Below are 27,046 nucleotides of genomic sequence, written 5' to 3' on the forward strand. Positions count from 1 at the left end.
TCTCATGTATCAAAATCACAGTAATTGAGTGCTGCTGAATGCAGATTTGTTGTTTTGACTGAGGTTTAGAATAAATTAAGAAATTATTGTAATAAAGTTGAAAAAAATTGATGAGATGGGCGGGATGCTGGAGAGACAGACGAGAGGCGAAGAGTCTGTTAGAGAGAACGAGAGGTTTTCTCTGAGTTGTGGTTGGTTGCAGATTGACTCACACAGCTGAATCCTCTTTCAGACACTTGTGTGTGTGTGTGTGTGTGAAAGAGAGAGAGAGAGGAGAAGCAGAGAAAGAGAGAGAGAGCAAAAGAGAGCGGCAGAGAGCTCCATGGAAACAGCTGCAGCAACACAAAATGGAGTTTGTTAGCGTGCCACCGAAGCTTTGTACCTTTTCCATCCATCTCTCTGACACAGTTGATTTACCTCCTCACTTATTATTATTTTTTTTTACATTTAGAGTGGTTGTGGACCAACAACAAACACTTGCAATATAACATTAAATTTCCATGTTTGCTTTTGTTTGTTTGAATATTGCTTCAGATTTCATCCAACTTGCTGGCAGCTGTTGAGATAAGGGATAAAGCTGGTGTTATTGTGTGAAATCTCATGAAAAGACTTATGCCCTATGTGGTGCATTCAGCCCAGTGCCAAACAGCTCCAACTGAGGGCATGTATATGTATAAACACAAAGCATATCTTAATGCATTATTAACAAACCTTTTGCAGTGCCACACCATCCATTTTTAATATACAATATGTAGGCAAATAGTTGGAGCTGAGTGACAGTTGATAACCTGTGACAGTACCCAGCTGCCATTCGAAGCATTCATACTATACAATTTATGTTGAGCTGTAATTAGCGTGGGAGGAATCCATACATTAACATTAAGGTCAGTGAGGATTGATTCACTTTTGGAGCCCTTCTTAACACCGCTGCCGGCTTCATTATTCATGCGTTGAGGTTGCAGCTGGGTATAACTCAAAATTAAGTGTTAGTCAAAACTAATGATTATAACACAATAACTATGCTTATTTAGCTGTATTCTATTTACAGCAGCTTTAATTTCCCACGTTCATCATAATGTAGAGCAGTGTGGAACACTGACGTGTCTTTAATGGTTTTTTGGACAACAAACAAATAGCACAGAGAAATAAGCTACATCAGTGGCTCTTGAGTTTGGGGCTTTGGGATTGCCTAAGGGGTTGTATTCTGCCCGGGCTCATTTTATTTTCTCTGGCAGAATACGTCTGGCCACCTTCCCATGCAAACAGATTTCAACCCGGAGTTGCCCATGCCATGCCAATCACAGCCGTTTAACTAATATGGGGCAGATTTGAAGCAATGACTGTACAGGAGAGGGGCGCTGTTGATTAAGCAATTTCCCTCCAGGATTAATGAAGTATTTCTGACTTTGGTTTCTTACTAATTTCGTTTGATTTCACATAATTAATAATAGCTTCACTACCTGTGAAGACTAATTATATGAAGACTTTAAAGGGATAACTGTCACACTAAGCGATGCAGGATTTTCATGAGCAGGCAACACACATTTATAGTTTTTTTATTGATTTGGTGTTGGTGTCATGGCGCACATTTATTAGAAGAAAAATCTAAAATACCATCTTACTCCTTTGAAAAGCTGTCTGCCTCACCTTGCTGCTCTGAGAACTCCACATGTCAAGAGCAGAAGAGTGTCTGCTTTATCCTCCAGGACATTGAGACGATTGCTGTGGTTGAATCCCGGAGGCTCAGCTACATTCATCTGGAGACTCTTTTTTTGATGGAGATGAGAGCGCCACGGCCTATCGATTTTGTCATCAGGATTGCACGCCTTGAATACGCTGTGTTTTCCTCTGTCATTTTTTTTGTTGCGGTTTATCATTTTGAGCGTTGTAATCAGCCTTCTGGGTGGTAAGGTAGTCGAAGGGACTGGCTAAGCATGCTGCCTCCTGCTCCTGCCGCTGCTTTAAGGCTGAGCACGTAACCCTAATACAGATTCATGATCATATTTCTTTCATGGCACTTCAATTATGAGTCAGATGTTTCTTCTCTTGCTGCCACATTTCACTAAATGTCATTCTACATGCATGCACACACACCCTCAAACACCACATGTGAACACTCTGGGCATGAGCACGTTCGCACACATAACTAGCATTCACGTCGGCGCATACGGTGACACGCACAAACACGTGCAGAAGCAGTTTGTACACACACACACAAAAGAAAAAAAAAACATGCGTGTTCACACGCATAACGGCAGTTCACAAAGCAGCTCTCATGGTGAGTTCCCCAGCAGCCATTCCAAGCAATGAACAGAGAAGAAGTGATGCATGTAGTTGAGCGATAATGTCCATCGCTGTAGCAAGGTCTGATAATCTCCCCATGGTACGGCTTTAAACTGTTATTACAGACACACTCATATAAACCAAATAAAACCAGGGCCGGAGAGAAATCAGAGCATGATGGGCCAATTAAGACTAAAGCTGTCTGAAGATATGCAGCCATAAAGTATGAATCGCAGCACTCACAATATGAGAAATTGTAATTACATGTTTTCATTTCATTTTTGTTTGCAGTTCTTTTTATTGAATATGGGTGTCGCTAACAGTTTCAGCCATAATCTAGCCTAAACAGTATTAAGTGGAGTAGATTAACTGTGTGTGTTGGACACACTGTACATTCACCACTGCACTCAGCCCAAAGCTTTACAGCTGACAACCAGATGAGGGTAAATACTTCAGTTAAATTAGGAAAAGAAAAATCTGCAATTTGTTTTCTAGCAGGGCGAAGCAGTTTCATGTGGAAATGGAGAATAAATAAATAAATAGATACATATTAATGAAAAAATGAAAGCTCTTTTAATTAGGCTGCTTAAAGGGATGAGGGAATAATGGAGGCAGGGAGAATTAGACAAGATAATGAGTTTAAAGTGAAAGCAGACAAGGCAACTCAAAATATACGCTTTCTGACACTAATATAGCTCTCCCACCGTCCCTGGGCAATCTGAATATAACATTAATAATGCAGTAAACACCTCTGAAATACACACAACAATCTGAATATTTAACTCATTTTACAGAAACAATAGACCAAAACTATTAGGCGGCAACAGCGCATCTGCTGAGAGGCTTTAATGTGGAGACTGGAAAACATCAGCAGTAAATTTCAACAAATTGGACGACACTAAAGTTTGATGAATGTTTTATTTAACTTTTTAATTTCATTTTTGTTGCGCAGTGTTGCAGTAACACTATTTCAGCTTTTCAACTTTTTGCTCACTCAAATAGAGCAAAATTATTGAAGGGTGGCGCTCAGTATGTTATGAAATATAGATTTAGCATTTGTTTGGTGTTTTCCAGAAGACAGGCTGCAGAGGGGGAATCTATATTTTAGTGTGGTTTTATAATATGCGCATGGCGGCTGCTGTGAAAACTGTGAATACACTAACAGACAGAGGGATAGACCAGGGTGAAATTCTGGAGACAGAAGAGGTGAATGTGGAAGAAAGTTGTGCTGGATCTATTCAGGGAAGCCTTATGTGTCGCCGCCCCTCGTGCTCCAATTAAAGAGGAGTCTACTAAGTTTCTAGTGCTGTTCTATCATCCCCCTGCAGCTCTTAGCCCTGCTCTGCTGTGATGGTAATTATTGCTTCAAAGGGTGGACTACAATTTTCCCGAGGCCCCATTTGGAAACTTTCATATTTCAACCTTTCACTGTTAAGATAAATGAGAATTAATTTCAGATTTAATCTTTAATTACTTATTGACCCACCACAGCATGATCATCACCAGATGAGCTATCGAGTGCAGAGTTTTACGCCATCCAGTGCTGTCCTGTTAGGAGTCGTTACACTGTGCCCGGGTCAATGGACCTGAGGAGCTCAGTTTGTTTACCAAAGAGAAACAGTGTTTGGATTCCTGCTCATTGATCTGTGTGTGTGTGTGTCAGATAGAGAGATGGAGAGAAAAAAGACATTGCCTGTGTCAAAGTGTGTGACTTGCGTGTGTGGTCTTGTGCACGTGGTGCATGTGCACGTGTCTACTTGCCGCTCCTCTCTAATGATGTGTAATGAGTCCCAGTCAGAGGGGAGTATCTTGTATCACTGCTCTTTACAAATATAATTACTCACTGGCTCTCCAGAGCATGTCAATTTTTCAGTCCATTGGGGGGGGGGACTTAATTACTAGTTTCCAAATGCATTAAAAATTAACAAAGGCTGCCTCTTGCCAAAACCCAAGGTGAGACCATCTTCCCCTCAGCCAAGTGCTTTGCAAAGGAGAATGGTCAAGTACAGTGTGTACTTGGGAAGAGTTTTCACCTCTGACAGGGTTTATTTGTGACCCCTGATGTCTATCTTCCATATCTTTCTGATCACAGCCATTTTATGGTGCGACCGTCACCACCGCCGACTGTCACCTCAGTCCGCTCAAGTTATTCAGGCCTTCAAAAGAATAGGTTTAGATCCAATCAAAATAACCTCAACCTGCTGTATGAGTAAAAGCTGTGCTGAAGAAGCAGTGCGGTGATTCGGCATTGATTTGTTGAATTGCCAGAGTTATTCCATGTGTTGAAAGTGACTCTGCCTTTCTCTGCTATGTCCCTCTCCTAAACTAAATGTGGTGACGGTTGGTAATTCAGACGGGGATTTAGGGAGCAGAGGATATTTGTGGCTGTCTGTAAACAGACCAAAAATATAGTCCAAAGTTTGTGTAGTCCTTTTTTCCACTGTAGTGTAAATGCTGAGTTCTGCTGAGAGTTGAGGAGCGGCCAGTGTGCTCGTGACCTCCTGACACTAACTGTACTAAGTCAGCTGGGTCCTGGTTAAGTAGAAATAGTATAGGACGTCATCTGAACACTTCTGTGTGCTACAAAAATCTTTGGTCCTTTTTAACAGTGCCACGGAGACGCTCACTCTGAAGTCTCACTGGATTTTCTTCAACAGTTCTTATTATTACTGCATTAGATATTTATTATTAATGTTGTACATTTTACCGTTCTCACTGTATAAGGACAAGAGACTTTGATACCCACATCGTACTCACATCACTTGTTTTGTTTTCTCTTTATATTTGGTGCTTTCGAGTCCTGCCCTGTGCTCTTAGGTGTTCAGCATCACTGTTGTAGTGGCTGGAAGTGGAGCTAGTTCAAACTACTTTGTATACAGCGACTGCAGATCAATCCAAAAATTATCATGACTTTAATGACTAATTTAATCTGCCAAAAGTGTATTTAACAAAGTGGCTGTAAGCCTTATACAAGTTACTTCATTAAGGCAACAGACTTCAGCACTGGACAGCGCCCATGTGCTCAAAATGCAATAACAATAAGCATTGTTCTAAATGGTCTCTATGTTGTCTGATGCCTAATAATCTGCAGCTGCAGTCCTCCCACAATTGGAACATATCCTTGCACTGCAAAAAGTGTCATTTCTCTTTAAAGGGGGCTCATGTGCACGATATAATCTTTTGGGTGCGTCTCATTTGTTATATCGAATGTCTGGGATCACGAGAAAAAAATCTCTCTTGAGTTACAACAGAATAAAATTCAACATGACAACCTTCTGCGTGGCGGGGGTGAATTGACTTAAAATAAACCCTTTCCCATAACATGAGCCTCCCTCAGTACTTGTTCCCAGTCTCAGTCATTTTGGTTAGCATCTGATATATGAGCTCGGCGCTGAGCAAAGGAATTCTCTAACAGTAGGTGGAAGAAAAAGCGAAGGCAGAGTGAGCCCTCTTTGTCTTTTATTATCAGGAGGGGAGCTGAGATGGATATTTACTTGTTTTCATTGCCATTTGAAAGAATTCATCCAAATTAAGCCGAGAACAAAAACATTTATTCATCCTATTAATGTCAGGGAGTGAGGGATTGAAGTAATGGTTTTCATGCTTCAGTCTGCAGCAGCTTGTTGATGCTGCTCTTCTACAAATCACTGCCAGGAAATTAACTCTTAAGCTCCTTTTGCTAGACACACTGCTACAAACGTCTGCATCTGCAAGACAGAGCCAAGACAGGGCCTATTGTTTGTTTTTATCACTTTTTTTACTGTCACCAAGAGGATGTTTCCTCTCTTCCTTAAAATGCTTGAAAAGTATTGATTAAAGCTGAGCGGGATCAGACTGAGCCCACAGGAATAATGAGGCATTTGATGTCAAACTGCAGGACCCAGATTCTTCTTCTTGTATCATGACACATTTGAAGGTTTAGTGATAATATATAACAAACTGGGTTATTAATGATTGACGCAAAGTATATTCATGGCATCTCATTTTAAATGCTGAAGACCTCCCTGATTGTAAGTCAGCTGTTGAAGGGAGGAGAACCAATCAAGATTAATTGTGTTTTCACACACTGATGTGAAAGTCTAAAAATCTGCAGCCTGCTACTGGCATTTCTCACGCTATTACTTTCATGCAGTATTTTGCTGTTATTGAATCGGACAGATATAAAATCGTATGCACAGGCTGACATATAAAGTTCAACAGGCTAATGGACCTTTTTCACAGCAGACATCTTTGCTTGTTATAGCAGGAAAAGCACAGGTGTAGGTATGGCTTTAAGATCTTTGGATTGACAGTCTGGTTCACTGTCAGGAGTTACTGTGATGCTTACCAGAGTACACAAAGTCAAAACGCCATGGAAAAGGTCTCATTAAGTAATAATCCTTCACATTTTTTTTGGTATCACAACCTATTTCCATTTTATGATTCAGTGTTTATTTTCAGCAGTAGACATTAAATGTGTTCTATTGCCCCATGGAAAAGTAACAGACTTGTTCTGTCAGCTTTTAAGATTCCTGAAAACATTTTCACTGCGCTGTGAGCATCTGTAATTGTGTTTCTGTGAGCAGCATAATGCATTTTATGTTGATGTGGATGTTTTTTTAATTTAATTTTTGGGTATTTTGTCTATTTTTCTGCATATTTTGATGTTAACAGGTTAGAGAGTTCATGCAGCTCTTTTGTTTGGCTCTGTGCACTTACAAAGCCATTAAACATGAGACTCTGCAGTATAACTAAACAGACAATGGCCTGTATGTCAACAGTCTTAGGGAATACAGTGTGGTTGTCACAGACTGACAGCAGTCCCCTATATCAAAATGCCTTCACAAAACACTACACCGTCATTTTGTTTAGCAGTAAATGTGGCCGGGTACCATGGCATCTGCATATCGGGTATTTCTACAAAAACAATTACCATCTGATCATTTCAGGCTCACAGGTGTAAAAAATTAATTTGTTTTTCATTTTGTCTGTGGCTGCATCTACAAAAAAAAATCTGCACTGCTAAATTAGAAAGTGAAATATGGACGCAGCCAGACAGCAGAATTAAAGCAGCTTGATAGGCAACTTTCACCTTTGATTGCACGCTAACAAGCATGTTGATTTTATGAAATTTGAGTCATTTCCAACTTTGACATGAACCACAGTGCTGACAGACACAATGTTTAATTATGTTTTCATTTACTGTCAGACTTTGTTTTTGCCAATTTTAAATCTGTTTTGATACATTACAGAGCTGGTGTATGATGTACCGGTACTCAGGCATTGTTTCTTTATGTCTGAGCACCTGCTCAGAATCACGAGAGCAGGGTTGTATAAATATGTTCTACATTTGAATTAACAAATTTCCCCCCTTGCTGCTGTGACTGGGACTCCGATTGGCAGATGTATTGTTAATGAGAATTTGTCCTCCTTCTTCATCTTGAACAAATGGAAACAGGAACAAAGCTCATTATATTTCATAAGCATGACATTTCAGAAACTGTGACATTAAGAAATCAATTTCTCCGCTACAGTTGTGCTTTTCACTCTGCAAAACAAGCTACCTTCTGTAGCACTGTCCAGAGATGAAAACATGTTTAGATGATCGCAGTACTTCCACCAAAACAGTAAATATGCATTACAAAGACATCAAAGAGCATACCCGACTATTGCTTTCATCTGGTCAAGGGGTCCTCTGCAGCGTCTCGTGTTAAAATGGAACACTTCACCCAGAGATGGCAATATGAAGTGCACAGATGCAACAGCGGTTCACTGAGGGAAAATGTCAGCCTTGTGTCACTGTTTGTGGTTGAGATGCTTTATTGCTGGAGGTTTGACCTTTACTGTTAGCGATGAAGGATGTGCTTCTTCTGAAGCTTTCATTTGCATCCTGAACATTAGCAAACATTATTCTTATTCAGTCTACTAGCACATAAAAATTAGAGTTTTGCAGACAGATATTTGCGTGGCTCCTCAAAGACAGAAGACTAATATTTACCCACGCTGCTATCTTCAGTTGACATGACGTAGCGGAGCAACAAGAGACACCATTTCCATTTCCACCTTGGCACATTCCAACCTCATATTGATTCAGAGCTATAACTCCAATTTGCAGGTATGCTGCCAAACTTTTCATATTTTGAAGAGGTTCTTAAATTTTGTATGTTTGAGTGTTAGACTAAAAAATAAAGTACGCAATAAGCAATTTATAATCCATTCCCTGCACAGTGGAAGGTGTTGCCAATGCCGTGATTAAGCCACTCTTGTCACCTTTGGTTTTTTTAGTGGCAGAGGCCATTAACTCACACAAATATACATGTTTCAGAGTTTTGTGTGAGTCCCTGGCTGGCCTTCGCCTTTGCTTTCAGAGCCAGATGCCCTTTTAATAACCACACCAGTAAATCCCCAAATATATTCACACCAACCGGCACTTTTGTGTGACCTGCTACACGTGTTTGGACTGGTTTATTGCACAGCAATTGCAAAATGACCTTGGTTCCTCAAGGATATAAATTGAAGGTCCCTGCAACCTTTTATGTGTCGTTGCATACGAAATTATAAGTGTATTAATTGATGTGTTATTGTACTCTGTGGGCTCTAAAATGCAGCTAAAAAAAAAAAAAACACCACAGTAAGAAAACAATGCAGCCTGAGTAATGGAAACTGGAATTATTTGTTTGTTTGTCTGCTCAGATATTGACACGCAGACCCAAAATCAATTAAATAAAAGGAGTGCATGTCACTGTATGAAGTCTTTGAACAGATACTGTTCTATCAAAAAAACATGACACTGGAAAGATATATTGTATACCCGACGGTGAATATTTGTATTTCTGAGACTTTTATGACTTGGGTGTATTCCCAACTTGTACTGGGCTTCTTGTTTAAGGCGCCTGAAAGATCTGTCTGTGGTGATTCATTGCTTGAATGCTTTGTTTTGCTTGATGCTCTGCTCTAGGAGGGGAGTACAAGGCTTCTAATGGCAGCACAGCTTTTCTTCTTAGTGCATTTGTCCTTGAGGGATTTTTAACTTTAACCAAAAAAAAGAAAAAACAACACACACATCTGGGGCTTCCTCAGGGCAAAATACGTACAGGTAACGGCCTTATCGAACAGAAGCCAGCATGTACACCTTCCAGATGAGCCCAGTGCGGCAGGTTTGATCATTTGAAGAAGGAAAAAAAAAAGTGCTTGTGTGTGTGTGGAGCTATAAGTCCCCGCTTTTCAGTTGTTTTGCTGCCTCTTCAGTGGCATTGTGAAGGAAGGATTACAGCAAGAAGGCATTAAAAGGGGGGGACGGAGGTTAAGATTTGTCCATCATCAGGTGTGTCCTGAGACAGGAATGATGTGTGTTAGAAGATATATATTGGCCAGGCAGGTAGAGGTACTTGCTTCCTGTCTTGTAGAGGCATTAATCATAGCAGCGGCCAGGCCTAACCACCAAGGTCAGCAGTCCTCGCTTGTGTGGGGAAACACTCTGCCACCACAAAGCGCTGCTGCAGCGGGGTGTACAGAGGCAGGAGTCTGAAGAGGGTAAGGACTGGGATGTCAAAATGACAAGGTGAAAGTAGGAGGAGGAGAACAAGGAGGAGAATTCACTTGAATTAGCAAAGACCCCTGGAGGCGTGGTGGGTAAAATGTGGCACTTGAGGTGGTAGTGAAGGAGATTGCTAAGCAAAGGTAGGTGGACATTTTGGGATAATGGATTAAAGTGGGCAGCACAGTTGTTAGTGGGGGGTGAGGGGGCAAATTTACAGTGTGTATTGCATTGGTGCAGTGCGTGGAAACAATACCAATCAGAAGGAGGAAGGTTGAAGAGGGAGAGTGTGTGAACAAGGTCTGGTCACAGTGCTTTTAATCACACCCCTCAAGTAGGAGTTTTGGATTTTTGAAACTGGACAAAGGTGAGGGTTTCACCGCTTCCGGGGGAATCGTGCCTTCTTGGAGCTTTGAGGAAGATGCTAGATGATAAAGGTGCTGTTAACTTAGCAGAACACAGCCAGATATATTTAAAACAAAGTGTCTGCTGAGGGATTATAGTAAGCAAATAGGAGGCAAATAGGAGGCAATATATCCCTGACAGCTTATATTACGTCAGCCAAGTACCATCTTTCCCCTATGAGAGCTAATTTTATAGGGTCATATGTGGTTTTGAAAGTGTCGTAACCCCAAGGAGGTCTATCAAATGTGTGGGAGGTACATCCACTCAGCCGCTGTGGAGGAAATACTACCATTTTCTGCTGCGGTGTGAAACAGAGGTGCAGTATATCCTCACATTCTCTAGTCAAAGAAGCTATGGCTGCAGTCCAACTTAGTCCAACTCCATCTCCTTCACTATTTAGGGGCCTTGATTGGTATAAAATTGATCCATGTGGGATTTTTCACCGTATCCTTTGCCCGACCATTCTTTTCAACCCCATGAAGGAGGAGATACTCTGGAGGGAAATGTAGAGAATTAGAGCACACTGGAAGGGCTTTGTTGTAGTAAGCCAGCATACAAGGAATTCTGTGGGCCCTACCTTAGCCTCAATGCCTTTTGCTTATATAACTTCTGCAGTCGTTTCAGGAAGGGGAAGGAAGGTGAAGTCTTTTCTCTGTGCCTGCCTGACAGCATTACAAAATAATGCCTGCAGTCTATTTTTCCAATGCAGAGTTTTGCTCCCTTCTTCAAAAAGAAATATGTTGATGTTATTTCTCTGGCAAAACTGCTAATTTAAGATCAGACAGATCATTCTTATGGCTAATTAGTTTTATTGTTATTGTTATTTATTGTTGTTTCATGTGAGGAAATTATGAAAAGTACTTCACTCGACATGATGATGGCGATTGCTGAGAAAAGTTATGATGGTTGTTCAAACTGGTGTGTTAGTTGTATTTGTGTTTATTTTCCTGCAGAAGTATAAAGCTGATCCAAAGGAATGGAGTGCTGCTGCTCATTGCTCAGGTTGCAGTTGATACAGTGCAGGTCTGATACATCATAGTATCATGCTTTGTTGTGTTTCTCCCTAAATAAATCTGTTACTGCCATCAGTAAATATGACTTTTTCTAGTCATCATCACTGTGAAATGCCGCCATGTCTCAGCACATCCCAGGTGTTTAGCTTTGTTTTCCCCCGTGAGAAGTGGTTTAGAGACGCTGCTCGTCCTCTGAGACCTGAGGCAGCGAGTTGATTTACTTGAGCAATCCTCTGATAAGTATCAAATCCACCTGAGTGTCATCTGAAGGCTCCTTCAATGGGAGCGATATAACTCAGGGAAATCTAAGCCTGTGTACTTGTCCGATGCCACAGATCTGCTTATGTAATTGCTGATCTACACATTGAGCAGACATTTTTCTTCAACATAGAGCTTTGTTTTAATTGTATTTAAGCCCTCAAGCATTCTGATTATTTTTGATTTTGTAAAAATATGATATATATCAGTCCCAGAAGCCCATCAGCACAAAGATCCAGGACAATGCAGGATGAAGCACCCTGGACCTGTTTCCATTGGCAGAAATGATACTTGTGTGGAAATTATTCATGGATGTAACTACACACAGAAAAAGATCTTTTAATGTTTTGATTTAAGTAAGTGTTGAATGATGAGATCATTTTGAAACATTTGAATTTTTACTCATAAGGGACAGACTGTTAAAAGTGAAACAGACTTAAATGAAGCCATTCTGAACCATGAGGTGCTTGTGTCTATTTTCTGCACAGCTACACCTGAACCTCCTACTGTCTGACTCATTTCCCTTTGCTACTTCATGACTAGAATTCGAAAACCGTGTTCCTGAGGATTTATTTGTTTTGATTGTAATGTAAGCAAACATCAACAACAGAAGTAACTTATGTGTCTACAGCATTCTAAAGGGGAAATGAAATTACAGCATGACAAGCAGCTTACAGAGAGAAAGGGAAGCACTGCAGATGGTTGCTATCCTACAGTTCATTTGAAAATTACATATTTACAGAGTAAGTCTGACATGCTTTCGGCTGTAAACAACCAAACATGAGCAACAAATTACAATCCTACCATAACACGCAACTATAAGGTAGCTACATATAGTTTAATGCATTTGTGTTTTCAGTGCTACACACTTCTTATTTTGTCTTTATCCCTTAATTTTAATTGTTCAGTTTATCAGAGGATTAAAAAATGTGTTTGCTTTCCAGGAAAAAAAGAGCCATAATCACAACAAGTGTGACCTTCAGAGCCACATTAAAACACAATGATGATGGGTGATCAAGCAGCAGCCCTAAAAATAGTTTTAGTCTTCTCTTCCATAGCAACTGAACAGGATTGAATTGTTATATAACTTTCCCATTTAAATTATATTAAGCCTTAATGTTGTGCCTAATTAAGGGTGTAACCGTTTAGAATGACAGGTGGTGCCATGTTAGAGCGCAGGCTGCTTACTGCCCACGCAGCTCAGCTCCACTGTACTACATGCTGCACAGCTCTGCGCCTAGTTATTAATAATCTACAGGTGATGTTACGGAGGGTGTGTGCATGCAGTCCAGATAGTTAAGATAAATAAACGAGGACGTTTTAGGAATAAAACAAAGTTATTTGGAAGTTACAGCATCAGATTGACATTTTTTCTTTCATATTATGAGTTGAGTTAATTTGCACTGTACATCACAGGCCTAATGTTACCCTTGCGAAATATAAAGAAACATTTAAAAATAATTTCTTTCAGACATAGTGCTATTAGACTTTTCTGTTTTAAAGCATCCGTTCGGCACTGATTTTGATAACCAGCTAAACCATGTGTATAAAGTACCTAATCAGCAGCAGGGCTTAATTGAGATTAGTTGAGAAAGAGGCTTTGTTCCTCACAAGCAAAAGAAGTTCAAGGGATTCTTGTAAATATCATGCAGGACTGATGTGAGTGTCAGGTTCTGCCGAATGCCAGTTTTCTCATGAATAATAGCAGAGAAATGTGTTGATAAATCCTGAATGTCTTGTTGGAGTTGCGTGGCTTCAGGTGTTGGCTGACATTCTCTTTGTGAAGCTGCCTGTCAAATATATGTTGGGCTTCTAGAGCACTGTCTGTTGTTTTTATTTCCATCATATTTTTCAACAGCACCAGATGATCTTGCTTCTTACTTTGCAGTGCCATGAAAAAACTACAACCTCACTGTAGCATACTGTACAAAGATTCTTGCCATCATATGTTCCAAGGTCTCGTCTGTTTCTGTTTTGTCTGCACAGATATGAGCCTTGCTGTGTTTTCCCCATATCAGACTGTATTAGTTTCTGTCATGACTAACGCAATGTAGCAGGCTAATAAAAGCATCAGTGAAGTGTAGAGCACATGGCAGCCGCTCTGGGAATGGTCGCTGCGGTGCTGCGGCTCTCATCGGGTTCTAGAAAATTGTGGATCCTGTTACTATATATTGGCCAGGAGCCCATGTTAGTTGTGACCCCATGCCACTTGTCCTTTACTCTAGCTGGCTGCATGCTGGCAAGTTGACCTTTATCATTAACCCTGCTGCGTGCCTGTCATTTGAAGTCTTTATTATTCACGCTTCCCTTTGGGTATATTGTATACCAGGGAGCATGAAGGAGGGATGCAGAGCTAGTTAGCACATTTACCCACTGCAATTACAGCAATTAGTTTCTGCTGAGAGATACAGAGAAAGAATTATAAAGAACAGCTGATACAACTGTTGCATTTATTCACAGCCACAACCATCATACAGCAGAAAATCATTACCTTACAGGCACATAATTCTCTGCTTACAGTGTGCGTACGCCCACATGCATGGGCTTCAGCACAACAATGTACCATGGTTTGGAAATAAAATAAAAAGTGCAAACGCACTGTACCATCATCTATTATTATGTTTCATTTATACACCACATGTTCATGTTTTTTTATTTGTCTTAGGAGCACAAGAAGCAAACAAAAGGTGCTGCTGGAACTCATTTATAGAAATGGCATCCATCTTTAGTAGTTGTGTCTCCATTGCTTTGTGGCTCATAAAATGAGAGAAAAAAATCCTTACCTGTATCTTTCTCACTTTTCCATTCAGTTTCTTATTTGGTTCCTCACCCTTTGTTCTGTAGTTTTTAAGGAAAACATCAGAACCAACCCCGCACTCTCTGTAGTTTCCCTCTGGGTTTAATAATTATCAGATTACTTTGCTGCTGTTCAAGGCACATAGAAATATATATAGCTGGTACTCCTTCCATTCTCAAAAACAACCCTAAATTAATACTTGCAAGGGAAGTTCTTCTTAAAATGAACCGGTTCCTGCAGTGGCAGCGCCTGTGTGTTTGAGGCCGATCTGGTCTCACATCAGAATGTTTAATAGCTACCTTGATTGCTGGAGCAAAACAAATTAGTTTCACAATTATAGAGTGTGAGTTTGGGCAGCACAGATGCTTGGTTTGTTTTAGGGCAAAGTCATTTTTGGGGTTAAAATGCATCCTTAATTTCTAATAAACACCAAGATGATTATTTTCATTAATGCTAGGGTCATCTGCGTCCAACAAATCCTCAAATGAACGAAAGCTCGACACGCTTTCTGAGCCTTTGTTTTGTAGCTCTTACACATTTTTTGTCTGGGAGACTGTGCTGCGGGGACACTGTTGATATTCTTTGAACACTAGTCTCCCTCCACTGTAGCGCTGTTAATCAGCAGCCTTTCTAATTAAACTCAGTTGGCACTTGAAATGCTTTAAAACACGTTCAAACACTTCTGAACGACAACTGTTTGATTGGACACATTTCTGCCTCCATCCTGTTTGAAGGTGATAAGCGCAGCGTCTACAGACATGTATTTTATAAAGTGGAGATTGTCTGTGTGTAATCAGACCAAGTCAATCCACATCGTACACCTTCCTTATGATATTATTCGTGAATGTATTTTTTTTTTTTATCCCACATCCATTACATCTTTATCACAACTATTTTCATTATCATCCAGCTCTGCCACTTGCCTATACTCAACCCTCATTCAGCTACGTGCCAAGTCAGCAGTCTCTCACAAAAAAGTAATCTCCTGCCTTTACTGATGGGCTGTGATACAGCTCTCATCATTGTCAGTGCCGCTGCAGCGGCTGCAGAAATGTGACAAACAGGCAGGTGACACCCCACTTCTGCTCCGTCAACTATTGCATCTGTCAGAATGAATCCTATCAAATTCCCTAGTTACACATTCAATTACAGCATTTGGGTGCAGTTATCACCGAAGCATTTTTTTGAAAAAAAAGGTAAAATGTCATCCTTGTACATTGAGCCAAAACACACTGCTTAGTTATGGATACTGTTTGCATTATGTACTTGTAGGCAGCATACAGCATTACATAAAAGTTAGCCAGAGGACAAATTACAAAATGCTTTCGCCTCGAAGAATTTTCCATCATTAAAAGCAGAGCGGAGGAATGCCATTCTGATTACAAATGGGAAAATTGCAAATGCATGTTTTTTTTTCTGCCCCCTGTCTGAATCAATTGAACAAACCAGCATGATATTTGATGGCCTGTGAGCTCCAATTATTAGAACAATATTATGGCTTGGGTAAGTCAGGGGCACTCCAGTGGAATTCCAATGGTGTTTGGAAGCTGTTTGTATTGGTGCTAGTCCTTCAGGGACTGGAGAAGGGCATACAGCTCAATAACTCAATTCTTAACAATTAGCCCCTGACATGACCCCCAGAAAACAGATAGCAAGAACTCTGGTGGATCATATTTTTTTCAAAATATAGGGATTATTGCCTCAAATGCCTAAACAGCACAGCACTTGAGTTTTGAAAGCATACCTGCTTATAAGATTGGAGTTAATAATTCTTCATGTCTTAGCTGTTTAGGTTACTTTTATTTTGTCAGCATCAGCATGGATCTCATCACAAGCAACGGCAACTTCTCACTGCTCTGTGAAGAGAAGAAAAAAAAAGAGTGGCTGTTCTCCTGGGTCACTGATTATCAACAGCACACTTGCAACGTTTTAAATGGCGCAATCCTTATCTGCCTCAATTATAACTGTATTATACTGTAATCTAAGGGGCTTGTGGATCTAGTATCAGATCTCGCCTGTCTGGCCGTATACTCTCTGCTCCCCTCCCCTCCTCTGAGCACACCTCCTCAGCTGTGGACCCAGCAGAGTGACCTTGGACCAGGGCGACCTTGCTGCATCACCGCGGCCTGATGTTATTAGATTGTCCAGGAAAGGAGAAAGGTTAAAAAAAGCACACGCAGTCCTCCTCCCCTTTAGTGTGGTCTTTTGGTGCACTTTCAAGGGGATAGGGAGAACAAATAGAGCTGTCTGTGGGTCTTTGACTTCTTGTGTGCGTGAGTGCAAATGTGTGTTTGTGATGTTTGCACGTATGCACACTTTTGTGTCTTTTCATCTACGTAAAACATAAGTCATAGGGAGACATGGAGGTGGCATTTGGAGTTGTCTGCTCAGGGGAGAGCTCCCGTGCCTGAGGGGATCATACTCAGTCAGGCTCTCCTTTGGGTCCTAATGGGCCGTGCGCTGTGGTCTGATTGTAAAGAGGTCATAGCTTTGTGAAGGAAGCCCCAGAGGCTGGCCAGAACAATTAGAAATATGTGTTTCTGGGTCACTGGAGCACAGTTACAAGACTGGTAATACTATTCTATTTCCCTGACAGTGGAGCGAGAGGAAATGGCTTTACTCTGGTTTTTGTTTGATTTGCACTGTGATGTCTCTGTGCTTTAAATGCCATGTATGCTGCTGTGTTTGAACTGCTTTACACATGCAACAATCCATAGATTTTACAGCCTTTTTTTCTTTATACTGTATATTCTAATCTTCTTCAGTAGTTAAGTCAACAGCAAACTGCAAACACAAAGCAGTGACAATACAAATGCATGAGCAGTAACACATGTAAGCTAAGCCTAAAGTAAACATGGCCATCATTTCATACACGCTCATGTACACCAATGCATGTAATATATCCTAGAAAATAGGCTTCAGCATTCCATAAATATTTGATGAAATCTGAAACACAGGGTCTACAGACTACACTAAACAAGACCATGTGTAATTTAGATCATTGTTTCTGTAACACTGCTCTGAGCATAAGGCTTTCATTGGAGGTAAATTACCATGGGCTATGTAAGACTCTCCAGCAGCATATCTAGTGCTTAATATAGCAGTAAACAAGTTAACAATGCTTGACACGGGATTGAAATTGATATGGATCCCTGAGTGTTAGAAATTCACTGACACAGATCATATTAGTTGAACTGGTATAAGTGTCAGACCATGTAACTTGAATTCAGATTTTAAGTTGCGTGTCACTGCTGCTCATGAGTCATAAATGATGCATGTAATTCTTTGAGTTGAAAGCACAAGATCAGAGCAGAACCACATTTAAAAAAATAAAACAATAACACGCAGAGTTTCTCTCACCTTTACAGTGTTCTAACAGGGCATATAGGCGGGATGACTCAATCTGCTCCGCTGATCGGGGCATCCAGCTGTAATGTATAAATCAGAATATGAATTATCTTAAGTGTTATAAGGGTTGCATCAAAATAGATTATCTTCTGACTCAATAATTTTGCAGCGTTGTATCATACCAGCGTAACCCGATCATCCACCCCCATCACTTTAGACTTGACTTGTGTATCAATTAACTCCCGAGCTTTTGCATGCTGGCTTATGAGTATGATTTGGCATCCTGGCATCTGAATACATGTGCCTCCTAAGGTAGCATTTTCATGCAGGATTATAAAATGCTGACTGCATTCTTTTTTCCTCTGCATTTGCAATTTAATGTAAACCCCCATTTACATTTACTAACAATGCCACTGTGGTCAAAATTCTAATGGTAATACAAGCAATTGGTTGAGAATAAATAGTCTGAGGGAGAAGAATGTTTAAGGCTTCTAAGGAAAAGGATGATCCCATCATTTTTTTCATTTTTTTTCCAGGAAGCTAACACATTTTTATGTGCAAACAAACCAGGGTCCAGTGCCATTTGCTGGTGGCACCACTGCTCTAATGCCCATTTCCCCCCCATGTTGTAAAAGGCTAAATTAGCCTCCTCTGGAGCCAATTTAGCTGAATTAAGGAGCTTAGAAAGGTCATACTTACATTTCATTTGAACCTAATAGACATTGCAATAAAGAGTGCTGCTTTTCTGTGTTTGCATACATAACCAGCGGACACTTTCAAATTTAATAAGACCAAACATTCAGTCATTATTCCTGATCCCTCATCATCCTGAAGCTTTACAGGTGGCGAGGGCAAAACCTCAGGTATCCAATATCTTTATGGCATTTTCCCAAATTAGACCTGCAGTTCGCAGTATGTTTGGCCACCGAGCTACCTCGTTAAGTTAAATAATGAATGAATTGCATGGGTAATTATGAAAACTGCTCACAAGCGGGACTAATGCTTCTGCTGGTTTAATTAGAACAGGAGCCTGCCACTCAAGGCTGTTCCTCATGCCAATCCGAAAGGACAGAATCGAGGATTCTCCGGCTGGGGGAGATAAGGCTCGACTCAGTATGCTACAGACCTGCCTCTATTGCGCATTCTGCTACAGGTAGCATGGGTGCAGCATTTTTTAAGCCACAGGTAGTGATGTTACAGACAGCATGTCACAATACACAACCTGTTCCAGTTTTGCTAGGCTATAGTGATATGGAGAGCTGTTAACCACCTGTTCTCCAATGTGGGAGCTATGTCGTTCACCTGTCAGTATTGTCATCACAGCATATGTCCTGATTGTACCACATTGCTATCTGCAGCACACAAGTGGACATAAGCGAAGGAGAAGATGTGTGGTTTTAGAGCAGAGGATGATTTGATCAACACAATTGGCTTCATCTCTGTTCTGCACCTGCTAGCTGTTTGCTGCTGATGCTGTCATAGAGCCAGAGGGCTGCTGGAGCATCGACTGAAACAAGATGTCCCGCTAATAAGATTGAGAATCCTCCCTTCCATTAGGACGTGTCTGTTTCCCTGCCATTATTGGCACTGTTGTTGGGTCAGTAATCCAACCTCACAACCTCTAGGCAAACTAAAGCACACAAAGTTAACAACATAGTGTGTCAGCTCGGGGATAGAGAACCCGAGCTACAAGACAGGCTGTGATGCCCATTCAGGCTGAGGCCAGACTGACAAGAGGGGATGACAGTGGCCTTGACTATACAGAAACACCACAAAGCAATCTGCATAATGAGTGGTTTCCCCTCTGACTGAGATGGCTTGTCACTCCATTCATACGTCGTAGCTCGATACATCCTTCCCAGCTCTGCTCAGCCCTTTTAAGCCTGAGGGAGAGAGGAGAAGACAGTGGGGATGACATAAACACCAAAATAGATGAAGCGTTCACCAGGGGAAAAGGAAATATGTACTGTAAGTGAAATAAATAAATCGCACTGATCCAGTTGCTTTGATGATAATATTGCAATTATGGGGTAACCATGTTAACTAAAATATGACAATTTAGCATTTGACTACTTGTATAAATTTTTTTTATGCTAATACAATTCCCTCAGCACATTTGGCAGAAATTGGTTACGCTCATTTATGTCCTCGGTGTCTAACAAACGTCTGAGCTCATGTTGTTGTTTACATATGTCTGTTTTGAGAAGTATGAGCATGTGCCCTAGATAAGCCTACAGGCTTATGCAGCATGTAGCCACAGTTTGAACACATGAACTCGTAAATGTTGGCTATCAAATAAAGCAAAGGAAACTCAATTAAGGAAAGAGATCTGGTGGGGATTGCATTAAATTAGGTGACTGACAAGCTCAGTAATCTGGAGCATATAGCATTTTTCATCTAATAGCACCCAGATATGTCCTTGGAAAATTGAGAATGTGGCTATGCTCAGATAGAGAGGGAGGACAGCTGAGCTGCCATGGTGGGGGTCATGTACGAGTACAGTGACAATTTCTTCCGACAACGTCCCATCTTATTTTTGCTTCGTCAGCACGCTCTTTAAAGCAGGGATGTCGTATTTAATCAAATTACCTTCAGGAGCTGCTCCTTCTTTTATTAATTTATTGAGGGGTAGGGGTGTGGGGGTCGGTGTGTATGAAGGAGCTCCTTTGGGATGAGTGTGTTTGTGCTCTCTGAAACGTGAACCGAAGAAGGCTGAGCTAACAGGAGCTGACAGTGGCAACCGCCCTAGCGCTTGGCTGCGAGAGGACCAGTCGGCTTTTTCACTCGAGCCTCATTAGGGAAACAGTGAGAAGAGTCATCTGAGGCTCAGAGACAGGAGCTGGGTCGGTGCTGCTGCCTTTCAGAGGAAAAATGGATCAGGTTTGACTGTAGATGTCAAGAGTTTGAGGCTCTGAAGCTGTTATGTTAAGCGATGGTGAGGATAGCGGGTTCTTATCCAGTCCCATCTCCTTGTAATACAGAAGGATGCTGAATTAGCACTGTCGATAAACCATGTGTGATTTATTTGTGGCTTAATCATATAACTCTAAGGTTAAAAAACCACTAATCTAATTGTCCATCAAGTTGATTTTGTCAATGAAGATAAATGTGGATTAAATGTGGTGATGGCACAGGCAGCAAAATTAACAAGACTTAAAGCTGCTCCGTCTCAATTCCACCTCTTCCACACTGCTCCCGCTCTGTGCTTTGGCCTTTGGGCGCTCAGGTGTACAGTGCGTCTGGCCAGCCTATAGGGCGCGTGGAACAAAGCCACGGTGACATTTTATCTGACGGTAGCTCCTGTGGGGCCTGAGCCATGCTGCCGAACTGTCAGGCAGATTTCAGCGCGATGAGAAGGGGGAAGAAAGCCAAACAAACAGAGCCCTGGCACAATCTCCCACCGCCAAGCAGTGCAGACGAGCGCAGAGAGACGTCCCCGGGGATCGCAGGAGGCCGAGATGAAACAGAAAGCGAGATCTTTTTGTTGTTGATGGAACCTAGTTCTTTAGTGCTGCTAGATTAAAAGGAAGAACTGGGAAGTGAAATAAAAAAAGAATCACTTCAACTGTTCGAACCCTTACTGGAAGCAGGACAATTGAAAAGAAGAGAATAAACCAAATATTGTTATCCTTTGTACAACATGGTACAAGTATCTTTTGTGTAGTGCATGGCCTTTGTGTTACATACAACAACATGTGACAACAACACTGCCTCCATTGCAAAAGTATTATGGTAATCATAGTCACTATTTCAAAAGCTTTTCATCCATTTTTCATCTCTCACTGTTCTCGGGGTGAGAGAAAAGCCATGCTTCATCAACAAAGGAATATGTGAAGCCAAGCAAGTCAGGCACCCTTACAAGGTTGAATGTAATAAATTCTGCATATGTACAAACCAAGTGGTTTTACATTCTATTATACAGATCAAGTTCTAATACTGACATATCAAATATGTTCAGTGTCGGTGTGATTTTTTTAAACAAACCAATAGAATAAAGATTTGAAATTGTTAATTGTTAACATTTCAGTTGAGTGACTGGTGTTGATGTAACTTTGGCACCTGCTTCATCCCAAACAATACAACCTCATTATATTTTGGAAAATGGCATGCTTTAAAATACACCTTCAAGACTGTTACCTAATCTTGGTTACTTTCTATATACCACTCTAGGACAGATCATAAAACACCTCCTGGCCCTCTAGTCTCGTCAGTACCTCTGACAATGGCCATGATTTGATTACCCTGGCCTGATGACTCAAACTGCCTGGCTATGCATCCTTCTACTGTGGATTCATTCTTGGTAACCAAGAAAATAGTGGTAAAGGTTGTTGTGTGTTGCAGAAGATTGCCCTGTAACATGTCGTTGTAACCCAATCCATGATCATTTTCTAAACCTAACCAGGTTATATAATGAGAATCTGTCCACAATCCCAAGTGTGTTGTTCCCCTCAGTTAGAATTAAACGAACCTTTGAAGTGTGTACAAATGCAGAAATTGATGGACTAATTAAATATGTGGCACAATGAAGCCCTACATCCACCCTGTCATCTCCATAGGGTTGGTATTAAACTCCTCATGGTTTCACAGGCAGATAAAGAGATACCCACCTCTGATGTTAAGCTGGAACTGGAGCTGGAGCCCCCAGGAGGCTCTGATCAAATCCCCACCTTAATGCTCGACTGTGCACTGTGTATAGCCGACTTCAGCCTCCCATGGCCCAGCCTGCCCCAGCTTATAGCAAAGTGATCCTCTTTCACCATTCTCCTGGTGTGAAGAAGAGGCGCAAGAGTCAGAGATCAGATGGAGAAGAAAGAGGGAGGTAGCAGCAAGCAGGAAGGTGCAGGAGATGTAAGATGGTGATTGAGAGGTACTTTAGCATGGAGGGCTTGGAGGAAAGTCCACTGTATAGTGGAGTCCTTCAGTGTCAAAGTTCACTCTAGGCAGGCAGGAGTTTAAAAGAAGGCTTACTGCTTCTGGTTAGCGGCACCAGACCTTTGAAAACAGGGCTTAACACATCTTTTATAAGTGACAGACACTTTAAAATAAGCCCAGGATCCATTAGTTAGTGGTGTCAGGCTTTTAAGAATAAGGCTATAAACAGGTACTGTGGAGGTTAGACCTTTTATAGCTGAACTCAGTTTGTCAGAACTGCTGCTCACAGTGATGGCTGGTACAGGTCTGGTACTTTTTTTCCAGATCACAGAGTAAATGCGTGCTATTACCATTGGCCCAAGCGACTGCTCACATTGCCATCATTTCGGCACTTCATCAAATTGATATTGTGGGAAAACTCACAGGCAGTGCCCAGTCTTTAGTTCATAAACACACTCGGACTCTCTGCCAGTTTCCACTGGCTAGTGTGCTGGCCATAGACCTAGTCAGTGCGCTTGGCTGATAATATGAATGGTAATGAGTGACTGGCTGTTGGGATTGAAAGTAAAAAGTGCAGTCATAATTGAGTTAGATTAATTAAAGGAGCTCGGCTGTAGTCTTACAGATCAGTGCGTCTCCTAAGAGGGCTGTGGGTTGAGTCACTGGAGGGGGTGTGTTTTTGGCCGGAGTGTATGTGTTTGTGCATGTGTAACCTGCAGATTGTGGGTTAGGTAGGTTGTTGTGTGAGGAACTAATTGAAATGAGAGGCGATGTGCAAGTCTCAGCCAACATGGCCGGTCCATTTGTCAGGGTGACATCACTGCACTCACACCCCATCCATCTCCGTGCGGCGCCACAGAACCATGCTCCTCCTGGTGATTAATATCCATACCTCCCTCACTGCACTGCATACCACCCACCCCACCCCATCCCACCCCCTCATCCCCATCCCACCACACTCGCTCGGTGCTGCTGCTGCTGCTGCTCCACACATGCACACCCACAAACAAACAAATACTCACACACACTCTGTTGGAAGCCCTCCTCTTCACTTGTGCCCTCCTCTTCACTTGTGCACACAGTGGCTGTGCACTCACCCACACTCACTGCCATGGCACTCCCATTTACTCTCTCATACACACATGGCTGGAGCCCAAAGCCAAACCAGTCACACACATAAACACCCTAATAGTTCCAAACGTAAACTGTCCTTGTGCTTCAATTGGTTCATATTTTTTTATCAGTTCAAACCTTTATGCTGATTCTTTTCAATATAAAGGTCAATATAAGGACGGTGTTTATGTGCACATTAAAACAAACCCACTGCTTTCTTTAAAATGCTGCAGGAAATGATTTACCATGTCAGATGGACATTCTGCCATCAAATAAATTAGAGCTGTGATTACAGTTTGCTGTATCACTACTGTTAATGAAAAGCTTAAAGGATAGAGCTGGCATTACTCTATCATCAACAATGCCTCAGTATGTCCCTGCATACTTTCTGACTGCCTGTCTACTTCACCGCCTGTTTGTTCCTGTGTGTACTTCGTACACAGCAGGGCCCAAATATTTCAGATTCTATATTGAATTCTTTATTTTATGTCCTTTACACTAAAGCAGATGGTCGCTGGCATCCAGTGATAAAAAGGATTCAAGTCTTGATTTCGGATTTGATCATCTGATATTTTTTGAGTAAACATTGTACCTATTAAAAATGATGTGTTTCTAGCAAAGCAAATAATAATTCAAAAAAGGTAAACTATGGCATCTAAACTGAATGGACTTTCAAGTCATAGCTATACTGATGGTTTCTAAGTGGGTGGTGCATGGCACTACACAGGACCCCAGTCAGCAAAAGTCCTGTGTAGTAGTCGTCTCAGAGGACAAGCAGCATCTCAAAACCATTCCTGAGGAGAGGAAACAAGGCCAAACACTTAGGGAGAGCTATAAGACATAACAGCAAGCATACAGCGGATGACGGGAGAAGAAGGACTACTTACTGCAGTTGTAAAATGAGTAAAGTGAAATGACAAGAAGCTCTTTGGAACACCATCAGATCATGCTGAGATAACATTTGTTATTGGATTTGAACACACTTGTGAAGTCCACGGAGCTTGAGTGCAGCTAGCAATAACAGCAGGAGGTATAACTTATTGGGGAATTTATTTTAACATTCATTCAATTTGTTAAGCTGATGGTATCATTTAATTAGAAAAAAATATAATATTAAAAGAATGTACTCACAAACACATGATAGGATAGAAAACATTACTTTAAACATGACTGGCATACATTTTTCTGGGACTATTTCCTTTTTTGCATTTACTCTACGCTAGCTATAATGGAAGGCAGCAGGATATTTCAGGACAACCTGAACACAATATCAGCTGTCTTATCCTATATTATGACTATTCATTATGGCGCCGTACAGTACACAGACACAAGCAATATTATACCGTCGATAAAAGCAGAGCAGGTGTATGATAAACAAAATCAAAAGGCATGTTTTGGAACAAATCACTGCTTCTTGTAACTTGGAGCCGGTTCCACATCAGAACGCTGGCAGCAGCATTAACTTCTGTAGCCAAAAATATTACACCCATTCGAAGACAAATAAAAAATCACTCGTACAGTACACTGCAGCACTAAACCTGAATAAAACAGATGTTTGTTTAAATTGCTGCTGTATATTTACAACTAAAGTTGGCAGCAGCTTTTTATTTTTATTTCATTTTTGTTAAAGGATTTACAGTATGAAGAATAAAAGGTGTAGAGTGAGCTGCCTGAGCTCATTTCACGACTACTCCTGTGGAACGGTCAAGCAAAGCTAAGCTCATTATGGCCAGCTATCAGTGCTGCTCCAACCTAAGGAGAAGAGGAGTTAGGCTTTGAAGATCCTCTAAATGATGACCTTTCTCTCCTACTCCTGCTCCACTGATGTGCTTTGATAAGCTGGGCTCTGATCTCCTCTGTGGTATCATAGCGCTTCACTGCACACTGCCCCGTCCTTACGGAGCTGGGTTGTGCTTAACTTTCTCACCACGCCCTCATATTACATCACCCTGTCTTGATGTCATGTTTTCTTGGCATACCTTTGAACTTATTCAGCCACAGGACAAAAAAGTGAGACAGAGCACCCTGAAGATGACTTGTTTAGAACAAAAGAATATGATTATCCTGTAAGAATGCATTTCTTTTAAATGTCAGGCTTTAGTGAAGGCAAATTATTGCTTAATGTGTGTTCCTCCAAGTGGAACCAAAGTGCTGCTTAACCTCACAGTTGTGTCTCTCAGACACCAGCCTCTGCCTCTCCCCCTGTGCAGACGTGCAGGCCCGCCTCCGCACCAGCTGTGAAATGCAAAGCTCCCCTTTCATTTAAAAGCATTTCGCTGTCTTTGAGAATCCTCTGTCCGTGCTATTATGTAAAGAGAACGATGTTGTGAGATACTGAGAAAAGAAGAAGGTGATATAGTGAAACAGAGAGAAAAAAAACATATAGAGGCGTATATATGGAGAACAGGGGAAGGCACTGACAGCGAAGGAGGACAGGAGACATGACAGAGAGGTGGTGGAGGGAGGCAAAGGAGGGCAACTGAAGTCAAAGCAGACAACCACTGTAGTCGATTTGTGATTGATTGAGTGGCGCTCAGATAGCAGGGGTCATGCATATGCAAACTGCTCATTTGTAGTTCCTGCCAGGGCTGCTGTTCACCAGAGCCCTTGAATAGTGTCGCCTGACCACCGGGACACATCGCACAATCAGATTAAACAGCCCCGAAGTCACATGCAGGACGACCAGCAGCTGCCACGTGCACCACCAGCTTTCACTTACAGTGTCTGTTTTTTATCCTTGCCTGCCATAACAGGCCCTCGTCTGTCTGAAAGAGATCTGGGTTTTGGGGGCTCAGATATGTGTCAGATGAGCTTTGGTGTTTGTGCAGAACAGATTTTTCCTCTTGACATTTTGTTGTTGTTTTTTTTCTGTGCTTTGTTGCACACAAACCACATTTTCCATGTGAGTGGTTCAGTCTGCATACAGCAGCACAGTATGCATAATGCTCTATCTTCACCAACCATCCAACCACACTGTGGATGTGTGTGCTATCTGTGACACTGTGTACGCCTCAGACTAAAGCATTTAGGTTTCCAGTAGTGAAGGGTCTGTTCACACTAAGACCTGCAGTTTACCGAGTGTGTCATGCAGTTTAAACTCACCAAGTGTCGAGGGGCAGACACGTGAAACATCAGATGACTTTGTTGCCATTTGAGGCGGTCTGATATTTTCTTAAATAATTGATTCGTGATGAGACCAGCAGGAATCTGAGGACTCATACATAAATTCTTTTAAACCATGTCTCCAGTTTGATTCTGCGATCATGTTTTAATCATTAGCACGGAGCTAGTAATTTGTAAGGGTGACAATCAGAAACTATGGTTTTTTTTCTGCCCCAAAGTCTTTATTTTCTCTTCCACCGGAAACAAGGATGTGGTGTTGGGTAAATGGCCTTCTGTGTTCAGACTGCCATAAAGAGGCTTTCTTGTGCTTGCCTGCAC

The 27,046-nt window shown here is 41.5% G+C and overlaps 1 protein-coding gene across 8 annotated transcripts in view; it reads left to right on the forward strand.

Moving 5' to 3' along the window:
* nlgn3a (neuroligin 3a) overlaps positions 1-27,046 on the forward strand; it is an 88,489-nt gene that overhangs the window by 18,102 nt on the left and 43,341 nt on the right. The window lies entirely within an intron of this gene.

Source organism: Parambassis ranga, chromosome 10 (genome assembly GCF_900634625.1).
Source record: "Parambassis ranga chromosome 10, fParRan2.1, whole genome shotgun sequence".
Classification (NCBI taxonomy): domain Eukaryota; kingdom Metazoa; phylum Chordata; class Actinopteri; family Ambassidae; genus Parambassis; species Parambassis ranga.